Source organism: Equus przewalskii, chromosome 29, assembly GCF_037783145.1.
Source record: "Equus przewalskii isolate Varuska chromosome 29, EquPr2, whole genome shotgun sequence".
Lineage (NCBI taxonomy): Eukaryota > Metazoa > Chordata > Mammalia > Perissodactyla > Equidae > Equus > Equus przewalskii.
The window spans coordinates 17,308,068-17,327,345 of record NC_091859.1 but is presented as its reverse complement, the minus strand read 5'-3'; positions in this window follow the sequence as shown (position 1 = coordinate 17,327,345).

Sequence of the window (19,278 nt, the reverse complement as noted above, 5' to 3'; positions counted from 1 at the left end):
GGGCAAGGAACTGATTTTCTATTTCCTGTGCAGAGCCTTGCATACAAGAAGACCCTCAATAAACATTTTTAATATTATGAAACAATAAAATGAAACTACATCTATGAAATAAACTCTGATTATTAGGTAGTTCTAACAAGGAAGTGCAGTGACTTATTCATGACATTTGTACTAAAACCACTTTCACAAGGAAAGCATAAACGAAGGAGCAAGGAAGGAGCTGTTAGAGGGGCAGGCACCACATCTCTGCCCCCTGAACTCTCTGTTATGCAGTAGACAGGTCCTCGTGGACGGGCAGGTCCTCGCAGGCACTGAACACAAAATCCTTTGATGTAACAGGAAAGCTCTCAGCTCCAACTTGCTGGACGACAGAATCTTGAGTATAAACCACCTTGGTAACGCTCCCAGCAACGATGCTCCTCTTCAAGCACACCGGAAAATACATTTTAAATGTATTATAATGCTACCATTTAGAATACCTAGTTTAGAAATTTAAAAGGCCGACACCTATTTTATTCCATATTTAAACTAACGTTTGCTGAGCCCTTACTGTGTGTCAGGGCCTGGGTGAAGCACATGTACTTAGCTTACCAATGAGAAAGCTGATGCTATTGATGAACTCACTCAAAGTTGCACAACTGATGGGTGACAGATGTTGGAAGCCGCACAGTCTGCTTCCTGATATCATTAACTCTGCTCTGTGAAATGGAGGGGAGTGCGATGAAATTTTAAATTGCATTCAGATTATTCAAAGACATAATTCTGAATCAATATCCAAAGTCAAACTTCCGCAGTCGTACTGCATATTGTAATACGGTCCTGGAAAAATGCTGAGTCTCAGTAATTGATGTCCAAAGGTTCTGTGATAAATTATTTATGGGATGAGAAGTTTCAAAGAGAGAAAAGAAGCAGAGTGCAAAACTGTGCTAGAATATTCACATCATTACAGCGATTTCCTGGCCCCATTCCCCTTTCTTCTAAGGTGAAAGTACAAAGCTCATTCTGATTGCAGAGCTCTTAATTCTCTAAATTAGGAATGAGCTGTCACTAATGGAAGTGGGTGGAAATGAAAAATTGCTAGCTACTGGCAGGAGAAGAGCCTGAGCACTGCCACACGGCAGTCATGGTTAGGAAAAAAATTAAATACAGTATGAAGAAGAAAAGCAGTAGCCAATGTTAGCAGGTTGGTTGAAAGCATTTGGGTGTAATGTAAAAGCTGAGAAAGATTCACCACTGTAAGGAAAGTACCAGAAATTAGAGTAAGAATCTAAATAGGAAATGCCAATGAAACAATAGGAAATAAGAACTTAGCTAGAAATAATACCATGTGAAATATTACAACTCCTGTGTCAATAAGGTTACCATCAGGCACAGCTGGAAGTATGGGCAAAAGACAGGGAGTTTATATTTTGATGCACCTTAAAACATGGGTTTCTTCAAAATAGTTTCTGTTGGTCAATGGCATGTCCGTGCTCTCTCTAGCTTAAACCCACCACCTTAAGCCTCACCACTCCATTGGTTTCAGACAATTTTTTTCCTAATAAGTCAGCTATTGTATTCTGCATATATCAGCAGAGCGTTGGCAATTAATAATGCCCAAGGAATGTATTAGCATCAATGAGTTTATCTAGTTTAGCAAAGTTGTTGACCTGGAGGAAAAGAGGGCCTATAGGGAGTGGAATAGGATAAGATTTGATGGAGATTGAACCGTGGTGAGCCATTGTTGATTGAGGCTAGAGGGAGGAAGCTGATTGGTCTAGGTTACATACACAAGACAGATCCACCAGGATTTTGCTAAAATCCTTGAGGTCAAGTGTGTTTTAGAATGCAGAATTTTTCAATATTTAGGATATTCATTATTATTAGCCATTTTTATACAAAAACTATAGGACACTAAAGTTTAGACTCATAACAGCTACTTTGCAAACAGAAGATAATCAGTACTTGTTGAATTTAACATCACTTAGGAGAGTTACATGTGGATTGCCAAGCAATTTAAATAATTTTACTAGGGAGTGACCAACTGTCAAGTTTACTTATTGAAGTAGATAAATTCATAATTCATCTTAATGCATCCAAAAATCTTTTCCATCCTATTATCAAATATACTACTGATTCCTAAAATTCTCCCTCTCTATATATGTATATAAATTATACTAGTGAGCCCAGAAAGTGTTTGTGCACAACTTTATTTTTACTATATAATATTATATATATGTGTATCTACATATGAGAAAATAGTTCCCATTGGTGTGCCACTACCTACTGATTGCCTATGAGGAGGCTTAGGCTAGTGATAATCTAAAAAGGGATGAGAATAACTTATATTTCTCTTTGCCTTAAAATATTAATTATGCTTTCTAAAGTCGATTAACTTCTTAGTTATGTTTTTCTCTGTTTTTGTAAGAGAGTGGCACATTCCATAAATGTACACTCAAAGCAAGAGCCAGTCCAGTTTGCGAAGCCATTCATTCGTTGGGTTTTCCGTTCCTACTAAATGTCAGGCATCATTCTCAGTGGTGTAGTTACAGCTAATGGTCATATTTTAAATATTAACCACTGGCACTATGGGCACCAATTAATCACAACGGACACTGATCAAATAGCACCTTGGAAATGACTGTATATAAGACATAGTCTCTCTCCAGGGGGCTCACCATTTGGCAGAGGAAATTGATGCGTTAATAAGCAGTCACTACACAGTATGATAACTGATTTAATGAGTAAACACAGGACAATAAAACTTCTTCAAATAGTCCATAAATTTGTTTTCTCCTTACACTTGCCTATTCCATGATTCTTGATGCATTAAAAATTCGTAATCCAGAGGCATCTAATTAACCAAAAATTATCTTCAGAACATGTGATTTAATTTAAAATAATTTTTTAGGAACTAATTAAGAGAGTTAACTTTTTAAGCTAGTAGCTTTTTTAAAAACAGGAAATAAATCACCCAATTTAAACCTACATTAAAGATTTGTTACTTTCTTTCCAGTTCCAATATTTGTAGCATAGCATGTAAAGATTACTACGTGGATCATATTTCATGTTAAATATGCTTTCGTAAAATGCAGTGATTCTCTAAGACATTTATCAGAAACATCAGAAATTGAAGCAAACAAAAATAGCCCATTTTTTCCTGAATAACCTACTAAATTATCTCTCACTCCACTTGCTCTGATTTGGGACCTAGTCCGAAATACTCAGAAGAAATAAGTTTAAGGAGAAATTTTCGTTAATTTCTAAGACTTTTGAGATATAAAATGGCTTTCAGTGATAGTGTCTTAAACATTTTCAGGGCACTAATTAAAATTAATGATTATTTTCAAATTGAAGACTTTGCCAAAAAATGTAATTTTTATCCCTGTAATCAAATGTCAGGATATCTATCGTCAAAAAATATTTCTAGACGTGGAGGAAAAAATTACGCCAAGCCCTGTTTCATAAATGAGTTACATGCAGTTATAATATTACTTAGAAATAAAAATAAGATTGTGCGCACCTTCTAGGCCCACCAGGTAGCTTGTGATTCCTGAGTGGCCCACCTCATTTAACTGAAATCTGAGAACATTTTACATGTTTTTCTTCTGAAGTAAATCCTTACGTATTACGCGGTACGCGTGGTGCATTGCAGATGTTGCTTTGACTCTTAATTTCCACTAGGTGGCGCCATTTTCAAAGCAGCCCTGCACGCACCCCGGCCTGAGAAAATCGAGCGTCAGCACCTAATATTTATACCCTACTCTAGCTACTATTTTCGTGTTCACAGGGGGAAAAAATACAGTTTTGGCACACAATGTGATTTTAAATTCTGTCTTCAAAATCTCGCAAGATTGGAAAGATGGATGTTATCTACTTAAAAAATTTTAAGTACATATTTGAGAAAAGATATTTGAGAAACAGTTTGAATTAAGCTGGGGTTTTGATTAATTAAGGAGGTGACTGAAACCTTTTACTCAAATTTTACTCTGGACTGTCTAAATCTGCCTTTCTAAAGCTTTGACATTATTATTTAATGAAATGCTTCATTGATCTCTTTAGATAGGTAATTGTTTTTTTCCCACTGCCTATAGTTGCTCTTTTCTGGATATCCTACTGGTAAACAAGGGAAGGTGGGTATGTAGTGCTAAACTCACTTACATTTTAGATCCTTCCATTATAGATTGAAAAAGAGAAAGAGACAACAACATGAAAAAAGAATTAGGCTACTTGATGTAGATAAATGATGTAGAGTGAAAAATACTCTAAAATTCAGAAAAATGAGACCTTTTTCTTTCTCTGCCCACATTCTTCTTACCCTAATATATATCTTCTAAGACACACACTTGGCATTTGCATATACATATGTAGCTTTCCTCTGCTTTGAAACTTCACCTTTAGCTTTTGCTCTGTTCATGTTTAAATTTTTCATTGCTCCACCCTAAGATTCAACCTCCAAGAGACATGGGGCTGGCAATGATGAAGCGTGACTTCAGTGTCACTCTCCTAAATGCTATCACAGAGTAATTTGAAGTATCCTATAATCCTTCAAAAAAAAAAGGATATAGAACTATAGTACCAATTAATATTTTTGTAGCTATTTGAAAGGAAATTTACATTTATATATGCTTCGACACTTTTAACAACTCTGGGCAGTCAGAAAGCAGGAATTACCATCATCCCATTTTGCAGATAAACCTCAAAGAACTTAGTCTTTAATCAGGGTAAAGGGATAACAGAAAAGCCAGGACTCAAAGCCTTTTCTTTTCTCTTGTAATCTCAATAGGATTTGGCCATTTCCAGCTCTTTAAAATGAGCCCCAAATTCTGTCCCTACTACCTTCCCTGGGCCTTTACCTGCCCACACATGCATGAGTTTACTGCTGTGTTCAACAAGAGAAGCTGTTTCAAATTTGAAGTGAAGTTTCTCTGACTAAATAGCCCCTGGGAAAGGATTTATTGAACTAGCTTATAAGAACTCTCCACTTTTCTGTTTGGTACCTTGAGCCCTCTGAGGCCATCACAGCAGCAATAAAGCTAAACATTGGAGTTCAGTGCACTCACACAAAAACTTTTGCCAGAGTTCCGTTTGGATCTTTGACAGAGTAATTTCCATGTTTCTTACAATTTCATCCTTGGCCACTGGTCAAACTGCAAAGTCCATCACCCCCGGTCACCTCAGTCTGTCACTCCATTCTCCCTTCAGTCTCGCTGATGTCCCATCTCTCTAATCCATCTTCTTATCATTGCCCTCCTCCTATCATCTTCCCCCTTTATCTTTGGAAACCTCAAATCAGGGCCAGCCACATAATTTGTGGGGCTCAGTGTAATGTAAATGTAGGGCCTCTTGGGTAAAAAGGAGGGGAAAAAGCTTTTCTTAAACCAGTCAGAGAGGTTTTTAAAAAATTGTTTAGGGGCTGGCCTGGAGGCTTGATGGTTAGGTTTGTGCACTCCTCTTCGGTGGCCTGGGGTTCGCTGGTTTGGATCCTGGGCGTGGACCTACACACCACTCCTCAAGCCATGCTGTGGCAGCATCCCACATAGAACAACTAGAAGGACTTACAACAAGGACATACAACTACGTACTGGGGCTTTGCAGAGAAAAAAAAAAGAGGAAGATTGGCAACAGATGTTAGCTCAGGGCCGCTCTTCCTCACCAAAAAGCCTACCTTAAAAAAAACATTTAATGTCATGCTCACTCACGTGAGGGGGCAAGTACAGCCTCTCACAGGAGCCTGGGGCGCACCCCACAACTTCCAGTGTGGGGCTTGCATTCCTGACCCCTCCTTCCTCCCCAAGCCCAGGCAGAGTTCCCCAGTTGGGGCAGGAGTTGCTGGGCAGTGGGATGGGGGATGGCAGGTAAGTAAAGCACAAATTCAAAGACAAAATTGATAAGAATTTCAAGGCAATATCCAATGTCCACCGAGCATTAATGCCCAAGAGTAGAGCCTCCTTTTGAGAGCAAGGCCCTGTGTGAGGGCACTAGGAGCAGACCCAGGAGGCCCAGCCGTCCCCACCGTGGTAAACAGCTTTCCTGGTATTCTCAACCTTTGCACAGACGGAGCCTTCTGTCTCCCTGAAATCTGGTGCTCCTCCTCCGAGGAACTTGGCTTCCTTTGCAGCTGCCTGAGCATGCACTTATTCTTGCCTGCTCATGGGAACGGGGGTGGGGGTGGGAGGCAAAACTCCCAGCTCCACAATGCTGCCTCACTTACAAACATTCCTCTTGAGACCTAATGTAAATGAGACGCACCTCATGACAGTAGCCCCTCTACACTTCTCCTCCTTTTGCTCCATCAGCCTCTTGTTCACTGTCCGTCTTCCACTGGTCATTTTATTGTCCCTAGAGCGCAGTCTTCCACTCCACCCCCAAACCCTGCCATCCCCCCAGCTAGGCTGGAAACCCACAGGACAATCGCTATTTCACAGGCCCTTGGCCTCAACCCCATCGGTCTTCAATTCTACCTTAGTCACTTAATTTTGTCGTCATAGCCTTGGTCTTTCCATAACTGGGAACTGCTGGACCAATGAAATCTTAAATTTTAACTCCCTGTTCTTTGGCAATTTTCTTTTCTTATTTTGTTCTCTAACCCCTTACTTACATAAAGAGTTACAGAACTTTTTAGAGGGGAGGAACAGATCCTTTGGATGCAGCAGAAATCGGTTTTTATTTTGTCTCCAGGGTTTTAAATTGTCCCATATCAAATTGCTCAGTGTCTTATGTTTCACAACTTTTGTAGTTGATGTCATGTACTTTTGATAGTGTTATCACATTTCCAACTATTTTATACACACACACACACACGCTCACATACACGCACATTTCCATTCCAGAAATTTGAGGAAAGGGAACACACTTTCTTCTCCACTCTCCATCCTGCCAACTCTCCGTGTTGGCTCACTATGCATTGTTCTTTGACTTCATTGAGACTCTCAGACCCTCCAACACTCATTTTTCTTTCACTCTGCCAAGTCCTTCCTGGCTTCATTTTAATCAGTAATATGTCTAAATTTTATGATCTATTACTTGAACTGCTTTCTTGAAAATATCCTCAAATTCTTTGTTTTTCCATTGAACCAGCCCAGAAAACCGTGAACTCTAGGTCAATAACAATGATCAAAAATGGTACTAAACATTGCACGCTTCCAATGTTTCATCTGGTTTTATCTATTGTAATCTTCAGAATGATCTTATGAGGTGAATATAATTATCTCCAGTTTACAGATAAGGAAACCCAGGATCAGTGAGGTTCAGTAACTTGTTCATGTTATTTCTGAAGCGAGAATTTGCAATTCTCAAACTTTCAGCGTTGCCTTCAAAGGTCTGGAATTCTCCACGCATTATAGGGAGTTTCACTCTTCCACAATTCCTAAATTTGCATGTTAACCTTATTTCACTGCACTCATATTATTCAAGTCCTCAGTGTATCTGAAAACCTCTGAAATGTTATATTCCGTTCCTCCTTTTTTTCCTTATGTCAGTAGCTGCTTTATTAGATGTAGACAGCTGGGATAGCATATGTTTCTTTAAAAGAAACCTTTAAAATTTAAAATTTGGAGAGCACACTTATAAAATCCACCAAAAAGTAGGGTGGATTTTGCTTCTTATGAGACTTATGAGAAATCTGGAAAGATTCAAACATCACCATGTAAGAATCCTCATTCGGCTCTTGAAGGTACACTCTAATAGGGGTTAAGTCCAGAGATGTTTTCATTAACTTTTGGTGAAGTTTCATCTAAATCACATAAATTAATAGCATTACATGTCTTCATTTATAAATCGAAGTTAATATTGCTTGCCCTGTTTACCTGAGAGTACATTTTTTAGGACCAAATGAAGTGATGAAGGTAAAAGCATGTTGATAAAGGTGGGAGACAAGAGAAAGGAGAAGAAGTAGTGTCAGTCATCCATTGCATTCTGGGCACTAAGCCAAGCACATCACATATAGTTTTTCATTTAATCCTCACAATCGGCTCAGGAGAGTAGACATATTGTCTCATATTTTAAGGAAAGGATACTAAGGCTCTAAGAAATTAAATAGCTTGCTTAAGGCCAAATATTAAGTTGTGGAGCCTTGATTAGCAAATTCTTTTGGTTCTACTTTTTAAATGTATCAAGAAACCCACCACTTCCCACCACCTCCTCTATTACCCCCCTGGTACAAGCTACCACCAACCTTGCCTGGACTACTGCAATAGCTTAACTCTTATCCTATTTTTGCCTTTGTCTCCCTACAGTCTGTTCTTAACACGTAAGAGGGAGACTTTTAAAATTTGTCAGGTCATTCACACCTCTGCTCAAAACCCTCAGAACTTCCTAACTCATTCCGAATAAATGTCAAAGTCCTTAATGAGTCATAGAGCCCCTGCGTTATCTTGGCTTGCATCATTTCTTTGGCTTTGATCTCTTATCATTCTGTTCTTTGCAGGCTGTGATCCAGCCACACTGGCCAGCTGCCCTCTTGCCTCCCCTTGCGGTTTCTCCAACGTTGCAGTCATGCTCATTCTTGGGGCTTTTGCATGGGACTGTTCGCTCCAAAAAAATTCTCTTTTCCTAACTGTCCTCCTGTAACTCCTCCTCATCTCTTTCAAATCTTTGCTCTAATGTCACCTTCTTAATGAAGCTTTACCTAAATTGCCTCATACCCAACCCTCACCCCGGAACACCCTCTCCCTGCCATAGGAAAAAAAGCTATTTTGACAGTTTCTTCCATTTTTCCCCTAGTAGATAAGCACCACAAGGGCAGGTTCTCTTATGTGTTTTTACACTGTGGTACTCCACTTGGGAGGGGCCCGAAGATGAGTCCCTTTGGATGTAAGGAATCTGACTCACCAAGACAAGTACCTTCCATGGGGGAAGCCCCTATTCAGTGGCTGGTGGTTGAGAATAAGAAGGCCCAGACCCCTTGCCGCAATCTGGGACAATTCTGAAGGGCCATCCAGCTCAAAAGTCCCAGGAGATAGGCTGAGCCCTTTTATGCAACCGTGTTACAATTCTTCTCCCTCTGCCCAATTTTGCTTCTTTCACTTCTTTCAAAATGTTCCTGAGAGCATGCCCCAATAATCTTCTGGGGAGCAAATCTCCATCTCAGACATTGTTTCCTTGGGAACGCAGGCTATGCCTCAGCACCAACAAAAGTCACGGCATACAGTAGGTGTTTCAATAAATATCTTTTGAATAAATAGATGAATGAATGAATGAATGAAGAGAATAGCATAATGGTTAAGAATTTGTGTTCTGGAGTCAGAAAGATTTGTATTTGAATCCCCGCTCTGCCTCTTAATTCCTGTGACTTAGAATTATTTACTCAACAATCCATTTTCCTCATCCATGAAGGAGATTATAATGGTACCTTTCTCAGATTATTTTTGTTAGGATTAAGTGAGATAAAGCATATAAAGCCCTCATTCTAGTGCTGGAACATTAACGTTCTTAATAGATACTATGACGATAATTACAGCTGTTACCATCTATGCAAGAGATGCAGGCAACTTCCTAAATCAAGAGTTATTCCTTCTATAGCTTGGTTCAAATCTATTACCAGGTGAGAATAAGAAAAAGGAAATAAATGGAGACACTTTTCTTCATCACTCCTAGGAAAATATATGTGAAAGTGAAAGTGAGAAATGAGAAAATAGTCATGATGGACACAGGTTAAATGGATTAAATAAGACTACAGTCATGGAATTCTAGATCAGAAAAATAATGTAAAGATATTGGTAAATATTATAATTCTCTTGGAATGGTTTAAAGGGAAGATAGTTCAGCCCTTGGTTTCTAGGCTGGACTTAATTCATTCAAAGCAGTTTATCATGTAAATGATTCTAATAGATATGTCTGAAGGAATATTTCAAGATCTCTCACTGGAGTGTGTTCCAGTGTTTAATCACTTGGTACCATCAAATTCTGCTTCAAATAACTTTTAATCTACTTCTAGAATTTTAATCTATTTCATCCAGTTTTGGCCACTATACTATTGCAGGACCACTGATCTCTGTCCTTTGAGCCTCAACTTCAGTACTTTAATTAATCAAGCTATTTACTGAGCTTTGTGCCAAGTCTTGGGCTGGGCTTGACGACAAGTTCTAATTCATGATCCTCATTGCAGTCCTCTGACCTCCTTGGAGTCCTGGAGTCCCTTTCATCTTTTCTAATAGTCTTATTTTCATTTTTCTTGATCTTTGAATGAGCTCCAGTTTCTCTACAACTTTCATAAATACTTCAGGAAAGGCTTGATTATTGCCAAATATGGCAGGAAGATTACTACTCAGGATAAGCTTGTCATACTTCTATTAATATACTCCAGCATAATCTTAGCTCTTTAAATAATTGCTTTATGCTGCTGAATCATCTGATTTCTGTTATATGATGTTTTAAGGCGTCATATAACCCTCAGTACTTGAGCACACAAGGTCTTTCTTAAATCAACTGAATTTGGTTTTTGTTCTTCACTATACTTTCATTTAAACTTATTAAATTTGGTCCTAGTTTTTTTAAGTTGTTTTCTTTTACATATTCAAGTTAAATTCTCATTCTTTTTTAAATTAGCAATTCTTACACCCTTCCTAGTTCAGTTCAATTCAACCCGATATTTGGCACCTATTTTGTGCCAGGCATTGTGCTAAATATTAAGGCTACAAAATGGTTGAACATGGGCTTTATTAAGAAGTTCTCAATATAGAGGTGACAGAAAATTCCAAGTGCAAGATAGACCATAATGCTTCCATTCAGAGGGAGGGTACTTGTTAGGCTTCTTGGTGGAGATGATGCTGACTTGAGCTGTAATGACTGAATGGAATTAAGAAGATATGAGTACTGCATTCCAGACAGAGGGAACTATACAATCAAAAGTTTAGAGGCCAATAATAGTAAATATTGGTGGGGGCTATAAACAGCTTCTCATCACTAGTATAAAATACAAGCTAAGGAATGGTGAGAAACTTAATAAACATCACTTTCAACCTCACTTAGGAACCAAAAAAATATTATATAGTCTTTAGCTGTCTGGTGGTTAATCATCCTTAGTACAGTTGATCCTCATTATTCACAGATTTCATATTTGTGAATTTGCCTACATGCTAAAATTTACCTGTAATCTCCAAATCAATACCTGAGTGCTTTTGTGGTCGTTTGGGGATATGCACAGACTGGTGAAAAATTTAAGTCACCCAACCTGCACATTCCCAGCTGAGGTCAAACAAGGCGACTCCTCTGCCTTCTTCTTTCAGCTCTCCTATTGTAAGCAAGTATCCATCCTGAGGTCTATTTATGCCATGTGGTTTTGCATTTTTGTGCCTTCTCTTGGTGATTTTGAAACTCAAAATGGCTCCAAAGCGTGGTGCTGAAGTGCTATCCAGTGTTCCTAAGCGCGAGAAGGCTGTGCTGTGCTTTATGGAGACGATACAGGGGTTAGATGAGCTTCACAATTAATAAGACTAAACGGTCAAGAAGTGAGTCCCATCTCCAAACAAAATCGTGGCAGTGCCTAAATTTTTACATTTCATCAATATGAAGGATAGCTGCAGCTATCTCATTTCATGATTTAAACGCATTGTCAGTATTGCCAAGCCCTGCTTAACTTTGACCATCACCACCAATGACGTCCTGGAGTGAAATGTGTTGACCACATACAGTTCTACAAAATTGGGCATACCTTACATGTGTAGACATTCAGTGGATCTTTATTTTATTTTATTTTATTTTTTAGATTTTTCTTTTGAAGATTGGCACTTGAGCTAACGTGTGTTGCCAATCTTCCTTTTTTTCCTTCCTCTCCCTGAAGCCCCCCAGTACATAGTTGTATATTCTAGTTGTGCTATGTGGGATGCCGCCTCAGTATGACTTGATGAGGGATGCTAAGTACACACCCAACCCGGGCCACCAAAGCAGAGCGTGTGAACTTAACCACTCAGCCACGCAGCTGGCCCCTCAATGGATCTTTATTGATGATGAATATACTGACGGTGATGTTGATGATGAAAGGTAGAAAGTTTTGGGAGCAAATGTTGTGCATTCACCTAAAATGGAACAGCTACACGTAGGATGGGGTAATACATGGTTTGAAGGTATGCTCAATACGATTAAATAAATCTGATGCTTAGTGAGCTGCTTCTGCATACACAGCTCTCTGCTGGGATAAATTAGGGAGAACACACCCTCTGTCCACAAGAAGTTTACAATACAGTAAGTTTTTAAGGATAAGATAGTTATTTACCATACTGTAAATTAAAGAGGTGTAAGGGGAGGGGATTTAAGTGCTATGGGATTTTAATGGTGATTGAGACCCTACTTGGTAATGAGGAGAATATCAGAAAAAGCTTCATAAGGAAGATGATGTTCAGGGTAACCTCAGAAAGAACATGTCCAAAGTCAGGAAAACACAAGGCATGTCAAGGGAAGAAAGTATCCAATTTGCTTTGACTACAGACTGTATGAAGGTAAGAAGGAGAAAATGTGGCTAGAAAAGCAAGTTGTGCTCTTAAATGAGATTGTAGATTTTTGAGCACAGGAATAATATGTGGAGCACTCCACTTTAGAAGTTCCATCTTATGGCAGCATGCTGGAGGAGGCACATGGAACAGTTAAAGGCTTTTAGATGTAGGTCCTGAGAGAGATTTTGAGGCCTATGAAAAGGTGGTGGCAGGAGAAATGGAAAGAAGGACACACGTGTTAAGCTTTACAGAGGTTGCATATTTAGAGCAAGCCGCACAGCCTGAGTTACTAGAAGAATGGGTGAGCCGTTCATGGTCACAGGAAATTCAGGAGAAGGAACTGACTGAATTCCATTTCACACAGGTTGAATTTATTGTGTCAACAGACATTTATGTAGAAACATTCAAGTGGGTATTTGGTAAATTGGGTGTGAATCATTAGAGTAATTGAAATAGGGTTGACTATTTGGAAGACATCTGCTTAAAAACCAGTCTTAAATGCTATTAAGTGAAAATACTTTCATTATAAAGTGAAAGCAATCAAAATACATGTTGCAGATGTAGAAATGTGTATATCAAATATATATACATCTATGTTGCTATATATGTGTTCCAATGCATTGTTTCATTGAATTTCAGTGTAACCCTGTGGATCAGTTGCTATAGAAAGATAAAGAGGGAAAGAACTCTTTCATTTAGAAATCAGGGGGGCTGGCCCCATGGCCAAGTGGTTAAGTTTGCGTGCTCTACTTCAGCGGCCCAGGGTTTTGCCAGTTTGGATCCTGGGCGTGGACCTAGCACCAGTTATCAAGCCATGCTAAGGCAGCGTCCCATACAGAAGAACTAGAAGAACCTACAACTAGAATATACAACTATGTACTGGGGGGCTTTGGGGAGAAGAAGAAAAAAAAAAAAGATTGACAACAGACATTAGCTCAGGTCCAATCTTTACAAAAAAATAAAAGAGGAAGAAGAAAGAAAGAAATCAAGAAGGAAAAAAATGAAAAAATGTATCCCGCCCCCTAAAAAATGATAGAGAAGAATGAAAATGGGGCTGGAGGGTACTGGAAATGGCTGTTCAATTTCAAAGACTCTTTCCTTGCTTTGCTTTAGTCTAGGTGCTTATTGTTTCTTTTTTTTTTTTAAAGATTGGCACCTGAGCTAACAACTGTTGCCAATCTTCTCTTTTTTTCTTTTCTGCTTTATCTCCCCAACCCCCCCCCCCCCATACATAGTTGTATATCTTAGTTGCAGGTCCTTCTAGTTGTGGGATGTGGGACGTGACCTCAACGTGGCCTGACAAGCGTTGCCATGTCCCCGCCGAGGATCCGAGCCCTGGGCTGCCGCAGCCGAGCGTGTGAACTTAACCACGCGGCCATGGAGCCGGCCCCTACCTATTGTTTCTTATCTGAGTTGTTAGAATAGGATCCTAACTGGTTTCCCGCCTTTCAGTTCATCAATGCTCCATTCATCTGCCAGACTGATATTTAAAATTTCATCTATAATCTTTTGCCCCTCTGCCTAAACCCGTTCTGTGGCCCCTCCTTTCTTATCATAATATTAAAGTCCCCTCCGGTCTCATTCCCACCACCCTGAGCTCCAAGCTCACTGTGGGGTGGGGCACTCAGCATTTCCCAGACCTAGCAATGTGTGTTCAGATCTGTGAAACTTTTTTGGTGTGGCTATTTCTGCCCACAAGCTTACCTCCTCCCAAATACTCCTAGCTAAATCTTATTTAGCCTACAAGTTCCAGATCCAATGTAATGCTCTGAGCCCCTCTTCTGATTTCCATACTCCAAATGAATGTTCATTCCCGTGTTGCCCAAGTAGCCAGCCAAGGCTGATGTTGGATGAACAATTTCAGGTAAGTCTCTGTGCTCATGGCAGCTAGCCAGGACTGATTCTTTTGGAGGTATTGCATAAAATTTAGCAACCAGACATGGAATAACTCTGGGTCTATTTTTTGTTTGTTTTTAGTAAAAGTATTAGGACACTTGTAAATTTGAAGCCATGTCTATGTTAATATCATCGGAGTAAATTTAACTGAAACTTATGTTGGGTGTATATGGAACTTCCCAAAGTGTAACCAGTATTTTTTGCATTCTGTACAACCTAGGACTGCTCAGACATGAAGAATGTCATGAAAAATGGCATCTTAGGCAAACATTTGCTGCAAACCAAGCTCTGCATTAACGTCTGTCTGTTGTGGAAAAAATGGTAAAGTACGATCTTTCAGTCAGACCCTCTTGCTTATGTGTACACAATCAGATTATAAACATTACCTACAAAGTTATATTTGAGTTTAAATAACAACTATATGGATATGATTTTACAAAATAATAACAGTGTTTAGTTTGATTCTTTTGGGACATGACTCAATATGTTTTAAAAGCACAAATTGAACTTTTAATTATTACTCAGTGGGTGTGATCCTCAAGTCAGTTGGCTAACTGCCTGTCAATTGAATTCAGTAAACTGTGAAAGAGTGCTGTGTTAATGAAGACACAGTGGAGGCAAGAGAAATTTTTGGAGCTTCAGGCAATTAAAACTACATTTTCCTTTTGCCTTTTCTAAAGTTTATACAGGACTCAATATATACCATCTCACGTCAGAGTCAACATGACTTTGCAGGCCTTACTACCAAGCAAGAGTTTTATGCTGTGGGCAAATTGTAATGAAAATAGGTATTAAAAATAAACTACTGAAGATAATTTTCAGCTTGTACTTCCCAAGAATTTTTCCAAGATAGTTTCACTGTTGTTACAGCACTGGGCAAAATTAAGTAAATCTGATAGTTGGGGGAAATAAACTTTCCAAAAACCAAGTTAATTAAAATACTGGAGAACACTGAAGAAATTTCGATGAGCATTATTTCTGTATTAGAAAAAGGTCACAACTTCAGACTTAAATAAAAGTTCTGTCTCGTCTTTTGTTCTTGCCAGCGTTCAAACCTCCTCACCCTCTGTTCTGTGTAAAAGCATTTCCAGTCATCCCCATGATAACTGGTGCTTCTGTCTCATACTGCGTGTCCACCTTTCTGTTATAAGGATGAGCAGCTCCAATTATAACCTTACTGCTTAAATAACCCAGTCTGCAATGATTTATCTCACCATGTTCCTTTTCTCTCCTCTCTGTTATGGATAAAAAAAATTCATTTCTCCTAAAACTTTGTTTGAACCCCCTCCCTTTGTCATCTTTATCTATCTTTCAGATAGATTAATTGTCCTATTCTGCCATGCCCTTATTTTTTTTCTAATGCAAAACTGGAGGGTCTAGTGGAGTCAACTTTTTCTTTTCTTCTTAGGGCCATTCTTAAGGACATATATATGTATCTATCATATCAAGTCCAACACATTTTTTGGCAGCATTCTTTTAGAATCGCTATTGGTTCTATTCCCTCACATACATGTTTCTCCTTCAGCCTGTTCATTGCATCAATTTTACCTATTTTGGGATACAATTTCCTTAAGACTGCAGACCCCCACAGAACTGCCTTCTCCTGGCCCATCATGCTGGAAGTAACCAGTAAAAGGTGTTGTAGCTTCTCTGAAATCTCCAGCTCGCTACTTCTCTCTTCAACTACTGATTACTTTCACTTTAATACTCCCATTCAGCTGCTCTGGAACCTAATAAGCAAAAATATCATTAAAATATGCAGAATCCTAGAATAACAGAGGTGTCTGAACCAGTAATGCTTTCCTCTTCTAAACTTTTGGCTCATTTACTTCAGTATTAGCAAAATCAACACCCTCACCTTCCTGAAACTTCTCAAGCCATCTGTATCAATCCCAAATCAGAATTCCTCCCTAGTAACCACTGCCAAGCTCCTCCAACAAGTCCACAGAGTAATCCTTAGGGAAGATACAAAACCGTGAGGAACTATAAACCATCACAGATTCTTACTGTCCATTTTCAACACTGGCCTTTGCCACTGGCTGGCATTCTTTTTATTCATGTCTTATTAATCCCCCAGTGAATTGTCCACACTTGCCATTCTTTGTCTGCTGAAGGGTTACTGGAAGTCCCCAATCTCATGATGCCTTCAATCCTTATAATTAACATTTAGATTTGTTTTATAGAGATGAGGCTATTTGTCATAAGCAATCTACACGAAGGCTTTGGATGCTACTGTATGAAACTAAAAGAAGCTAAGACTGGAAAACAATTCACACCAGAAACTTCTAACACATGATCAGAGTGTGCACAAAAAGGGTCATGATTAGACTGCAGTCTAAAAAGGCAAAGAGCTTGGGAACTTTCCACTCAGGGAGTAAGACAATAAAATATTCTAAGCCATCAGTACAAGAAAGGAGGTTTAAGAAGGGAAAATAGATCCTCCTTAAAGGACTTAGTGAGAATCTGAAAAGTTGTAGCATAGGATCTGAAATATAGGCTGTGGAACACGGGATAGGGACCAAGGAAAAGAAGCTTCAGGACTCAGCTCCAGAGAAAGCGAGAACATTGTTAAACACAGTAGTAGATACAAGGCTCAGGGCAAGAATGATCATGATGCCAAACAATGTAAATAAAGGTACACCATTCCCAGGAGGCAGGCGATCATCTAGACCCACAGCAAGAGTGGAAATAATCCTATGGTGGGAGCAAATAGAAACGATGATAAGAATGAAGAAGTGAAGAGATGGAGCGAAACAGCATCTTGGGATAAATTCTTTTCTCTCTCTTTCCGCATGTCTTCACATCAACATATATTTGTATCTTTTTCAAACTGTTCTTCAGATTCAAAAGACAAAGTCCTTTTGAAGATAAATGTTTTTTAACTTTTTTTTGGTTTTTTTTGCAGACAGGGCATTTGATCTTGCAGAGTCCATGGAAGATTTCTTGAAAGATTTTAATTTTCTCTGCTTAAGAGCTGTGTCTTACACAGGCACAGACTTATGATTTCAGTTGTCCATGCATATGTTTAAGGGCCGTATTACAAAGAGGAAGACAACCAGGAACGTATTATGATTTCATCATTGTATTGACCTAGAATGAGTGAATGATGATCTCAATTTAGATTCACTGAATAGCTCTTATTCTGAGAATAGCTCTGATTTCATATGAGTTCCTCTTTTTATTTGTTTGATTTTTAGTACTTCACACAATTCACTTGAATTAGAATATCGAAATCACTCTGCAAAACTAGAGAGACTTGTTGGAAGGTAATGAATACAAAAAAAGGATCAAAATTATCATTGTTCCTGTGTCTCTAGCAACTGATGCCCCATCAGCCAGTACTTAGCTAATTTTTATTTGCAAACCCCACAATATTCTGTTAAGAGAAAGGTAACCATTCCACCTAGGTTATATACCACACCTCTTTCTATTTGCTTCTAGAATCTTCCTACAATGCTCTTTCTAGCAGTCTCATATGAGTTCCTGACCTTCTGGCTTCCAATTTCCTCCACTCTCTGCCCTTCTGAAAAATTAAATAAAAGTCATTTTCTTTGAATTGACTGTGCTTTTGTTTTAACTCTCTCTTTTCTCTTTCCTGGCAGCTTTTAAGTTAAGTAACTGCCGTTGTCATTATGATCTTGAAGAAAACATAATAAGTCATTTGGACCTCTTTCTTTAACAAAAAAAGTCGGGCTGATGATCCTTAAATGTCTTGTAACAGAGTGCCATAATTCTAAAACTGTAAGTTTTTAAAGAACTGTGATATTAGAGAATTTTTAGAACTAAAATCTATAAGAGATACCTTGGTTAAACTATTTTTCAAATAAGAAATTAATTATTGTTTAGGATACAGTATATGCTTGAATAATATAGTTTTTCCTCATTGATTTATACTTTCCCAATTCATAACATAAATACATAATATGTGCATTACTAAATAGGGATCAATAGCTGTTATTTTTAAGGAAATGCAGTACAGTTCTATAAGTATATGTAGTATAATACCACTCTACCAATATTATACTTTTTTCAAAGTATCTGGCACTTAATATACCCAGTAATTGTTGCACTAAAGTTCCAGTCTGAGAAATGTGGATATCTATCGTGCAAATTAATTGTGATACATCACCTCCACATCTTTGTTCTCAAAGTTTTCAAAAATAGTAAGTCCACAGATACAAAGGGCAGTGATTTGGAAAAGTGGTTTCCCAGACCAGCGTCTTCAGCATTACCTGAGCACTTAGAAATGCAAAATGTGAGGCCCCACCCCAGACCAAGTGACTCAGAAACTCTGGGGATGGGGCCCCAGCAATCTGTTTTCTAACAAGCCCTCCAGGGGATGCTGTTGCACGCTGACATTAAGAACCACTGGTATGGGGACTTTCTTACTCTCCTTTGCAGGGTCTCCTTACCTGGCCTAGGGGATAAAGGATTGCATTCCTTATTAATTAGTATCTAAACAGAAATTTGTGCCAGAGATTTAACATAATCTATTCCATATGATTCTCTTCCCACTCACAGAATGTATCCCCGGCTCTTCAACAGAGGATTGAGGAAATGTTTCTTGGCTTAGCTGTTTTACTTGCCAAGGACGCTTTAATTTGACATCAATGCGATGTTCCCTGCATCTTGCTTGTGATATAAGGTATTTATCCCTGTGGGGAATGCTATGGTCTGCTTCAGTGGCTGATTCGTAAATTCAACAGGATTCCTTTTACAGTTGGACTTCTCATTGAGTGAAGCTCCCTGAGTCTCTCCTTGCACTGCTCACATAAATATAGACAGTAAAACAGTGGCATAGGTTATTGAGAGTCATTTTTAGTTATTATTCTAGCCAATTTTCAGGAATGCCCTATGAAGGCACTATTACTTTTCTCTACAGTATGTCTCTTGCATGCTATTCATAAATATTTGATTGACTCTCACAGGCTAGATCTCCTAGTGGATGATATAAGGTGTTTTGGACCAACCA